Genomic DNA, 12,255 nt, shown 5'->3' with positions numbered 1-12,255 from the left:
CAGTCAAATGAGAACAATAAGCAATCGTGATTGCTCCAAAAAAAAAAAAGTTTGGCTAAAATTTTTCTGACCCTAGGGTACATTTATCTCTATTGTCACTAAATCAGAGTCAATTAAAGAATCATCTTTAAAACACCCTTCTAAATGAACGTTTTTTGTTACAGTAAAATAACAAAGATCTAGGTTTAAGTCTTCTTGAAAAGGACTAGGAGCCTAGCTGTTTGATAAAGATTTACTGCTTACATTAATCGGTTGATTGCTGAAGAATTTTCTTGTAAATATGCTATTCGCAACTCCAATTAACTATAATGGGCGCTGCAGTCACTGTCTAATGGCGGATAAAAAAGGTAAAACAAACACACGCCGTAACTTATAACTTGCTTTGACGCTTAGTGAATGACAGTAATTTTTCATCGTGTTTGTAGGAAGCTTTCTTTTCTATTCCTCTAAAATTACATTACAACTCAATAACTGTCTGAAATCTGTAATTTACCCCAAAGAAAACACGTGGAACGGAATGTTTTACCTTTTTCGGTAGTATTGTTAATCACCGCAAGGTAGCATGTTCGAGTTCTGGAGTTGCGAATAAGGGAGGAGTAAACCGCGTACATTGAAAAATTTCAATAAAAGCATTTACTCTAATTTTTACACAAAAGGTAATTTTTAACAAAACAAATATTTTTAAGCTCACTCACTACAAGAAAAATTTTCTACACAAATTTCAAAAATTCATCTTCTTTATCTTTACTAATAAAAGCTGAAAGTTTCTCTGTCCGGATCTCTGTGACGCGCATAGCGCCTAGACCGTTCGGCCGATTTTCATGAAATTTGGCACAAAGTTAGTTTGTAGGATGGGGGTGTGCACCTCGAAGCGATTGTTCAAAAATTCGATGTGGTTCTTTTTCTATTCCAATTTTAAGAACAAAATTATCATAAGATCGACGAGTAAATTACGAAATTATCGTAACGTGGAACCTTAACAAGGGCACAAGCCAATTGGCGAGATACGAAATAATCATAACGTGGAACCGTAACATGGGTACAAGACAATTGGCGAGAAAATTCACCATACATTATTTGTAAATATACAGGCGAACCAAAAGACCTTTTAATTTTTCTATTACGGGCAAAGCCGTGCGGCTACCACTAGTTATACATAAATGGCTACTGTGTGTATGTATGTAAGTCCGGGGTAATCTTCAAAACTACTGGACGGATTTCAACCATTTTTTCACCATTGATAGCTATATTATCAGGGAGCAACTTAGGCTATAATTTATTCCTAAAAAACTTAGTTTAAAAACGTTATGCTGGAAAACACTAAATGTCTCGTTATTTCCCCATTAAATGATTAAATATAAAACCCATTGTTACGAAAATTCGTAGCCTTACAACAGCAATATTAAAAGTAATCATAATGAAAATTTTGAATCAAGGCTTGTCTGGAGCAAGCATGACATTTATTGCTTTCTTATTAATTGTATCCTCATTTTTATACATAAATGGCTACTTCTGTGTGTATGTGTATATGTCCGGGGTAATCTTCAAAACTAATGGACGGATTTCAACCATTTTTTCACCATAGATAGCTACATTATCAGGGAGCAACTTAGGCTATAATTTATTCCTAAAAAACTTAGTTTAAAAAACGTTATGATGGAAAACAGTAAAAGTCATGTAATTTCCCCATTAAATGATTAAATATAAAACCCATTGTTACGAAAATTCGTTACCTTACAACAGCAATATTAAAAGTAATCATAATGAAAATTTTGAAACAAAGCTTCGCTGAAGCAAACATGAGTTTAAAGTCATTTGAACATTTGGAAACTCTACTTTTTGCACACTTAGGGAAACATGGAGCTTTTTTCCCTTTTGTGTGCGTGTGTACTATTTAATTAAATAAAGCGCACAGTTTTTTTTAATGATCTTTGTTTTTGTTAGTTCATATTTTGGAAATTCTTTAAATTTTTATATGCTTCAATTCGTGCTTGCGTTTCTAAATGAATACTTGTTCGTTCTTTATACTTATTGCTATTTTACTTTTATGGGTAAGGACGAAGCTCGATTTTTAATCGCGTCAAAGCGGTGTGTTTTGAGTTCTTTCAGTTAAAACAGAAAACGAAAGAAAGTAGCGATTGTTTCTTACAATTATTACTGGCCCAGGCAACGCCGGGTATGTTAACTGGTTATTTACATACAGCGCAAATTGAGTTGCAAGGTTAAATTCCGTTCATTTTTTTCTTTTTTACTGCGTGAACCTCACACTGTCAAACTTTCACCCACGAAAATTTTCTATAGTAATTCATTTTTCATACTTCCAGTGGTATCTTTGGGTTGCAAGGCCATTCTTTCCCTTTTTCGACAATGAAGCTCGTAGTAAATTGTAGTCTATGTACTCAGGGCCGCCGAGAGCTCATCCCGGGCACCGGTGCAAAATAGTGACTTGCGGGACCCCCCTCCAACCACTAAGAAAAAAAAAAAAATTCCTGTTGACTTCCTTCACTTCTTAATGTGCCTTCTACACTGCGACATCTGCTTCATAGCAATCTTAGGCGTCATATTATAAATCAGTGTACAGTAGAGAAACGGAATCGTATTTGGCAGTTCTTCTTCGTAAAAAGTATAAAACAGCTGTCTAAATAAATAAATAAAAAAGCTTACCACTTTATATGTTAAACAAACATCTCGACCTCGACACTTTGAGAAATAACCTCATGAATATACAGTCATAAGGTTTTCCTCCCCCGAAAAATGTTCGAAAATTGCAGTTTACACGAACACTGGTCAGGTAGGAGGAGGAAGAGTCCAGGGACTTTATAAACGGTTAAATCTTGCAGACCCTGCCTTTTAAATTTCTCGAAATTGAAAGCCTAAAATGAAGTTTTTGACGATTTTTAACGAGAAAGAAGGGGGGGGGGGGAGGAGAGAGGAGAATCGGGGATGCTGGCTAATTTTCAAAAATGGAAATGAATATCCTAAAAATGCTAAATTCCAAACTATCTTTGTTGAAGTTTTGGAAACGGAAGAGGTTCGAACAACCTTTCCCCGGAAATTTTTTTAATTATAGGTCCTAAAAACGCATTAGGGGAAAGGCTTGGATTCGAAGCCCCTCCAACGGAGCTTTTCGAGATTGAAAATCCAAAAACGAAATCGTAGACGAGTTTTTATTATGTTTAGGGAGAGAGGATTGGGAGTATTCTCAAGGAATTTTTTGGAAATTAAATTTAAATCCCAAAAGCAGAATAGTAAACTATCTTCGATGACAAGGAGAAAAGTTGGAGAACCTTCCCCGGAATTTCTTTTCCAAATTTAAGTCCTAAAAACGAAGTTATATATGGTCTTTGATTATGTGAAGAGGACAATAGGCACTCCTCTGAAATTGTTTTTTTTTTTTTTATTTTAAAAGCCTAAAAACCCATTTCTAGGCAATTTTTGATGAAGTTAGGAGATGGGATTGGATTTAGGACTCTTTCCGGGGGGGGGGGGGAGTATTTTGTTGTAAGTTACCGCCCTAAGTCGGGGCAAAAGGCAGAAATACTTAAAATACACCGCCAGCTCAGTTATTCCATCTGAGGACTGAAGTTCCGTGCTTTTTAGCACTCATCAGCCCGGAATAGGAATTACCTGAGCTGGAGGAGAAAAAACCTCTTAACGGTGCCAAGAGAGCCAAACAAACTGGTAGCTAATGTAGAATTAGCACACCAGATGAGTGACCGCAGCAATGGTGTGGTTCAACTCAAAGATTGATGGCAAAGCATGGTATTTTGTAGTAAGTTACCGCCCTAAACCAAGGCTAAGGCAGAAATACTTAAAGTACACCGCCAGCTCAGTTATTCCATCCAAGGACTGCAGTTTCGTGCTTTTTAGCACTCATCCTTCCCTCCTCAAAAAAAAAAAAAAAAAAAAAAAAAATCCTGGTTAAACCAAAGGCGGGGAATAGTCAGTTGTTCCAGAAAGGGTTTCCATGTGAGAAATAAAAGTAAATAAGAAGACAATAAAAAATCAATCTGAAATATATCAATGAAATTGACTGTTAAAATCTAGATTATTTCTCTAAATATTGCATGAATGTTAATGTTTAGAAATATGTAATAATCTGCGGTGCGTTATAAAAGTGACTTTACTTTGAATACCGTTTTAAAATTATAGGTTCATCGGTTGAGCCAGGGGCGAGTATTATCCAGCGCGGCGGGTGCTGACCAACTTCGTTTCTGAGAGAGAGGGGGCAGAAACGAAGTTGTTTATACCACTTCAGTACACAGTAGCTTAACATAACAGTAGCTATTTGCATAAAATTACTTTAGATGCCACTAATAGATTTAACTATTTGTTCTTCTAAACTCATCCAATTTTCAATTGTTTGAGAGAAGCCATTTTTCCACTAGAGTAGGACGATCAAGAATCTGATTGAAAAGTAATTTTTCACCTTTTCAGTAAAATAAATACTAGCTAAAAAGTATCGATTCTTTCACTGCATAAATGTTTGTTTGCAAGTCTTTCCACTTCTGTAAACTAATTTCAAGATGCATTTTGATGCTATTTGAATTTCATCCCATTTCAGGCCGATCATGGAAATTTTATAAAATGTGGTAATATTTTCTTAAAATTGGGTTTAAAATACATCCATTAAGACACAAAAAAAGTTTCTTGCATAAAAAATAATATTCAATTAAAAAAATAAAACGGTTCGTATACGCACCATTGGATAAATCAATGAACAAATATTTCAGTGGAACAATATTATTCTTAGTCGAATTTTTACATTTTTAAATGAAAATTTTCGAAGCATTTTGGACGCAAATGGACTGTGCATTTGAGGCAAAAATAAATCGTGTGGTTTTTGCGCACTTTACATCGTCTGCGGGCTTTTTCTTCGTGTTCATTTATGGTATTTGCGATTCTATCAGTCCGTATTTCTTTCGGTAGAGCTGTGGATGATGGACGACCCTTGTTTGGATGTGTTATTTGTACCGTATTTTCACCAAATAGATTGTCCTTGAATTTAGCTTTTAATAAGGCAATCGCTATGTATGACCCAAAGTCTGTAAGTGGCATTTTTGTGTTATTAGCAAGTCTATGCAGCTTCCATGAATTCACTATCACACTATCAATAATATTTGTAAATAATGGCCATCACCATTTTTTGCTTTGAATTCTGATCTGGTAATTTGCTATAGCATTGTCATGCAGGTCAACGCATGCCATATACTTATTGTGTAGTCCAAAATAAAGTTCGGTTGTGAAATAGAAATTTCCTTTCGTTCACTGCGGGTATACGTTTGGCATTTACAATTGGCAAAACGGTCCCATTATTGGTAACAATCGTTGCTACAGCATTGTCGTTCTATTTGATAGCCAATGTCTTCGCATCCTTGTTGAATGCAAAATCATAGGAACCCAGAGGTTTTTTTTTTCATATTTTTGGAGTCATCCAATACACATTCAGCAATGAGATTGTCGCGAGCTGTTCCAGATTCAAAAAAAAAAAAAAAAAAACTTTTCTTTTAAAATTTCGAATAAACTGTAGGAAGTAAAAAAGTAATTAAAATATATTTTGTGCATTCCAGGTTTTGGAACAACGTTAAGTAATTTCATAATAACACTTGTTCCTAATGGCATTTTTTGTTGACTACTGCTAGTTTCAGCACCTCCATACGGAATGATGGTATCCGTTTCATTAGCACAAACACCAAAGTTCGAATCCAAACCTTACTGGCTATCCCTTTATGAACATTTTTGATGAATGCCTTCCAAAATAAGGCACCATCTCTTCGTCAATTGACAAATCTTGAGAAAATATTCTAAAATTGTAGATAATTTTTTTTATATGCAGGAAAAATGGGCGTAATTTAGCAAACATGTCTGTTTTATCAAGGCAAGAGTTATCGGATAAATGAATATTTTGTTTTATGTTTTTAAATCTGATTCGACTCGTGCTTTTCCAAATTATTGGCAGTCCTTTATCCTCATCTAACTACCAGTACATATCTACTTGGGGAAGAGAATGGTATCCAGAAAGAATTAGCATGCCTAAAAATCTTTTCAAGCCTGTTGCTGAAAATTGGAAATCGTCACTGTTATTGTCATTAGCATATTTTTTTGAAAAAAAAAAAAAAGACATATTTATTAAAACACGTGATTTAGACATATCTTTAGACAAATTTAAATGAAATAACAACAATTAGCAAAAAAAAAAAAAAAAAAAAAAGAAGAAGAAGAAAACCAAAAAAAAAAAAAAAAAACTTACGATTCCTTGTATAAAAACTAGGTTTTCAAGTTTTGCTTATTGTTCATACATTCGGCCAATAGTGCGTTTAAGCACCATTAAATTTGAATAACGATTTATAAGATTTTTTATGACATTATTTTTATTTTTATTTTATCTATAGAATTTACAACTTTAATTAATCAACATTACGTGTGATTAATCTCAAGTGGATTAATTATACAATTTCAAAAAGTCGAATTTGACAGTCGACATTTCAAGGTAAAAAACAAGCATATTTTGAAATTTTCTCTAAAAAAGTGCTTGCTCCAAATGAATTACTATTATTTTATAGATGCCTTCAAAACCTTTTAAACTTTTAAAATAGCATCAAAATTTCATTTGTAAAAAATATACGAAGCAGCGTTAATTAAAAATTATTTACTGAAATGGTGCGTATACGCACCTTTGGCCGAAAATGGATTAATGAAATTAACTTCTAATTTAACTTCTAACTAACTTTTTACTTTTGTACATGGTACCAAATTGTCTTCCTTTTCAGGTCATATTCACGGGTTAACATGAATCAAGTTGAATTAACTAATTAGGGGAGAAGATGGTATTATGAAACAGGGTCGTAATATGAAACAGCTTCTTTCTGCTTATTTGTTGGCCCCATCTGTGTTTACTAAAGTAAACTTGATTAATGGGAATCCTAATTGTTATACCGCTTGGCATCAGCTTGTTTTGTTTACGGTGTAAAAGGCGGATCCTTGTTTATGCAGTCCTTAAAAATTTCACAACGTATGTTTTATGATTATTTTTCACATCTTTATTGACAAATATATAATATTGTTAATATTGTTTTTATTAACTGTAATATTGAATAGCAAAATAGGAGGGTTAAATTATCTACTATATATTGAAATCTGTTCGCGTCCGTCTGTCTGTCTGCAGGTCGATCTTCCCGAGAACCGCTGCGAATCGAGAGTCAAACGAGTACCGATCAATTCGAAATTTTCCAAAGAAAACAATAGGAGCAATCTCGTAATTGTGCGACTTCAATTAGCGGAGATATTAATTAAAACGTTAATTAACATAACGTTATTCAGGAATTTTTCTATCTTTCCTGTTGCCATTTTGCATATGCGTGAGCAAGTAAAATTCTAATAATTGTTTAAAAAGAGATTTTTTTGGCTGCTGTCCAAATCTTAAAACAACGTTTCCATCTAGAATTTCATTTTAAATTAGTTTAAAATTGGTTGCTCTATTCGGATATAGCTTTTATTTTATCGTCTGTCCTTTTTTTATTTTTTACATTCAACGTTCTTAACTCTTTTCAGCGTATGAAAATTGTTTCTTTGGCTATGTTTATTGATTGTAGTGTAAATTTATCATTCCGGCCTCATATTTTGGTACACTTAGGATGTGCGACTAATTATGTTTATTTTGTTGGACTCTTTCCCGTCACATGAGTGAGTTTTCGAATTGTAATAACTCTTTTCCCTTCCTGTTTCTATTTTTAAAATACATCAGTTTACATCGTTAAAAGAATATGCTAAATTAAGATTGTTTGGATTTCTTTGTGAAACAGAGTTGAACAAAAAAGATTGTTTTTAAGGATTTTAACTAAAGCTAAATTGGAATCTGATGACTTGGTATTAAATTAATGCTTATTGGTAATTATTTAGTCTTGGTGCTTTAGTTTCACGTAATCAACCAAAAAGTATGTGTCATTCTATGTAAAAAGCTGACTGTAATTGTACATAAATAGTTCAGAAATAGTCTATCAGATGTAATTCATTTTAACGTGAGCACAGATTATAGTTGATAATGCATATATTTTCATCTTTTGTGCTAATTGAAAACTTGTAACATTGTATCATTGATAACTATGATTAACGTTAAAGAGATTTTTGACAAAAATATGCTCTACTGGTGTTTTGCAAACCTTGCATTACGCGTATTTATTTATTCCTTAGCGCTTTAGAAACTGATGTCAGAGTAATACAAAAACATCAATTGGACATCTCTTTCATTTTTTAAGTAGCAAGTGCAACGCCGGGCACGCAGCTAGTCCACTATAATATTAAAATCTGTTCGCGTCCGTCTGTCTGTCTGAAGATCGATCTTCTCGAGAACCGCTGCGAATCGAGAATCAAACGAGATACCGATCAATTTGAAAATTTCCATAGAAAAAACAATAGGACCAATCTCATAATTGTGCGACTTTAATTAGCGGAGATATTAATTAAAACGTTAATTAACATAACGTTATTTAGGAATTTTTATTTCTGTCCTGTTGCCATTTTGCATATGGGTGAGCAAGTAAAATTCTAATAATTGTTTTAAAAGAGATTTTTTTGGCTGCTGATGTCCAAATCTTAAAACAACGTTTCCATCTAGAATTTCATTTTAAGTTAGTTTAAAATTGGTTGCTCTTTTCGGACATAGCCTTTATTTTATCGTCTGTCCTTTTTTTATTTTTTACATTCAACGTTGACTCTTTTCAGCATATGAAAGTTGTTTCTTTAGCTATGTTTATTGATTGTAGTGCATAGTAGTTTATCATTCACTGACCTCATATATTGGTACATTTAGGATGTGCGACTAATTATGTTTATTCTGTTGGACTTTTTCCCGTCACATGGGTGAGTTTTCGAATTGTAATAACTCTCCTTTTCCTTCCTGTTTCTATTTTTGAAATACAGTTTGTATCGTTAAAAGAACATGTTAAATTAAGATTGGATTTCTTTAAAAGTGAAACAGAGTTGAACAAAAAAGATTATTTTTAAGGATTTTAACTAAAGCTAAATTGGAATCTGATGACTAATGGTATTAAATTAATGCTTATTGGTATTTATTTAGTCTTGGTGCTTTAGTTTCGCGTAACCAACCAAAAAGTGTGTGTCATTTTATGTAAAAAGCTGATTGTAATTGTATATAAATATTTCAGATATAGTCCATCAGATGTGTAATTCATTTTAACGTGAGCACAGATTATAGTGATAATGCATATATTTTCATCTTTTGTGCTAATTGAAAATACTTATGACTTGTATCATTGATAACTATGATTAACGTTAAAGAGATTTTTGCCAAAAATATGCTCTACTGGTGTTTTGCAAACCTTGCATTACGCGTATTTATTTACTCCTTAGCGCTTTAGAAACTGATGTCAAAGTAATGCAAAAACATCAATTGGACATCTCTTTAATTTTTTAAGTCGCCCGTGCAACGCCGGGCACACAGCTAGTGGATAAACATTTTTTAAACTTAAATTTCATGGGATCGTTTATAAAATGGCGATTGACGGTAATATGGAACAATGTATTCCATATTACCACCTCTTTTATTTTCTATGTTCAAAAGCCAAAGAACTTAGGATTAAATGTGTTGTATGCCAACAATAGGCACATGTTTTATGCAGTGGGTGTGAAGTTGACATTTATATTTGTGACTTTTATTCCTAAGTATGGGGCAAAATCAATGTAACGGCCGTACCATTTGCAAGAAAAAAAGCATTTGAATTTTAAAAATTAATTTGAATTCTAAAATTTTGAATTCAAATTATGTTTTTTGCAATCACGAGTTGCGACAGGGCCCTACTCATTGGGGGCTATTATTTCTAGAAAGAGCTCCTCTCCCCCCAAGCCTACCCCTCCTCCTGGGCGGTTACGGGTGTATAGTTGTTTGTCTAGGCGCGCGTCCTTGCATGTGTAGCCTTGTGTGTGTGCGTAGACCTGTGTCTATGCCCGTAGGCGTGTGTGTATGTGTTAAAGGCTTGTGTGTATGAGCGTTTTGTGTATGTATGTGTATGAGCGTTTTGTGTGTGTATGAGCGTTTTGTGTGTGTATGTGTATGAGCGAGTGTGTGTGTAGGACATGGACGCCCCCGACCAGGAGAAACGGATTCCAGGAGGCAGTGCTCGGAGCCGCGCGTGCAGAGGCCGGCGGGTGGTGGTGCTGGTGTCCCTGATCCAAGCTGAAAAAGGAACCAAACGCCGAGGACGGTCAAATGAAAGCAATAAGCAATCGTGATTGCTCAAAAATACAACAATTCAAGATGTTTTCTCGCTCATTTATTTATTTGCTGGTTAAAATTTTGGCATCTTTAGATCAAGTCTAACGTTTTCTTTTATCCTGTACAAGTTTTTGCCCTCAAGCATAAAATAAATCTGAGAACTATAAATTTTTGTGAATGGTAACGGACGTACTATTTTTGGACAAGACTTTCAATAGAAGGCTAGTGTTGATTAAATTCTCTGATTTACTGCATCTCACAAGGGAAAAAGTATTTTTCTTACAGGCTAAAGTGTACTATGATGCAAAAACAATCAAAACATTAAATTTTTTTTTTGTTATAGTAAAAAAAAAATATTTTGTGTCGGTAACGGACGTACCAACAGTGGTAACGAACGAACTTTTTCCAAAAGATAAATAATAAGAATGAAAGTAATTGATAAAATGATGTGTGTGATTAAATAAAAATTTTAATACAGGATTTTAAAAATGATTTCGGACTTGGTTTTTAATAATTGAAACATTAAATGGATCCATGGTATCAACACAGTCATAATAATGTAGTACTGTTTGACCATGGATTGTATGTAATTTGGCAATCGGCCAAGTAAAGACGATTCAATATGAATGAATCTGGCAGGGGAGAATGGAAAACAGCGGTGAGATATTGACACACGCATTTTATAATGTCACTAGTGCCTTATTCATTTACTGCATTCTTTAAACTAAAATAAGGGGAAACAAAAATAGCTACTATGGAAACAACAGAAAGAAAATAAAATGTTTTCATTTCGTTTGGGAATGTTAAAGCAAAATGGCAAGCTCAAAACAATATTATGAATAAATAAATCAGTTCATTTATGTAGTGAGAATTTAGATCGAATATACTTTAGATTAAAATATATTGCCGTGAGCAAATTTTCATTTTTACAAAACTGGGGCCGAATAATGGGGAGACAAAAGTGCACATCTGTAACAAACCAACTAACACCTTTATAAACTAATAGATACGTCCATTTCCGCCTATAAACCGGATATTAGCCTTTCCATGTAATCGATGGTCAGACAGTAGTATAATGCAATGATAATATCCAGGTCCACTATCTATAAATATCTTACTATTTTCAGTTTTCGTTAAATATTTCACTTCATATCCAACCTTCCTTCACACAGGGCCGGATTTAGGGGAGGGCAGGTGGGGCTACTGCCCCAGGGCCCCCACAATAAAGTTTTACAAAATATCCTAACTTTAACTGGTCGAAAATACCGGATATATACATATATATAAAAATATTCGGATATATATCAAAGTATCGGATATTTTTGAAAATATGATCTTTTCGAACCCTGATTAGGGGCCTCCACTCCTTCGTCGCCCCGGGGCCTCCACACCTCCAAATCCGGCCCTGCTCTCACGTCAGATTCGTAAGTTCAGCTATGAATAACAGTTCTTTGAAGTTAGTTGCAATTTTAACATTGGCAAAATGATCTTAATTCTTTTAGCATTAGGATCATTTTCAGCCTCTTCACGGTCTGTTCTGTGTGTGTTTAATGTCCACTCTTTCATTTTATCTATTCCTTAAGACTCATCAGGTGCAAGGATGTGATGGTCTTTTATAGATTTATGCAATGTAGTCTTAGGATGTTAGGTACAGCTGTTGTTGACCTACATTAAATTTTTTATCAATGTCTGGAATTGAAATATATTAATTATGCATTCCCGGATTGTCCTCCATTGCAAATGAAACAAATTCTGAAGCAGTATTACCTACGCTTTGTAGCCTCCGCCCCCTAGAGCCGACATTCCCTTCCCGAGAAAAGTTACAAAATAGTTTCAAGTGATTTTGAGACTGTTTAATTTTTAAAATAATGAGCAATTCAAAATTCTTTTTTTTTTTTTTTTAAAGTGAGAAGAAACTCCATCTGAAAATATCCACCCTTCAATATTTGAGATAGGTATTAACTCTTAATTTTTTTATAATCTAAACAGTCGGAAACTAGCACATAGGATCCATGCATATCTAA

This window comes from Uloborus diversus, chromosome 2, assembly GCF_026930045.1.
Source record: "Uloborus diversus isolate 005 chromosome 2, Udiv.v.3.1, whole genome shotgun sequence".
Classification (NCBI taxonomy): Eukaryota; Metazoa; Arthropoda; class Arachnida; order Araneae; family Uloboridae; genus Uloborus; species Uloborus diversus.
The sequence above is the reverse complement of the archived record's forward strand: the minus strand, read 5'-3'. Positions refer to the sequence as shown.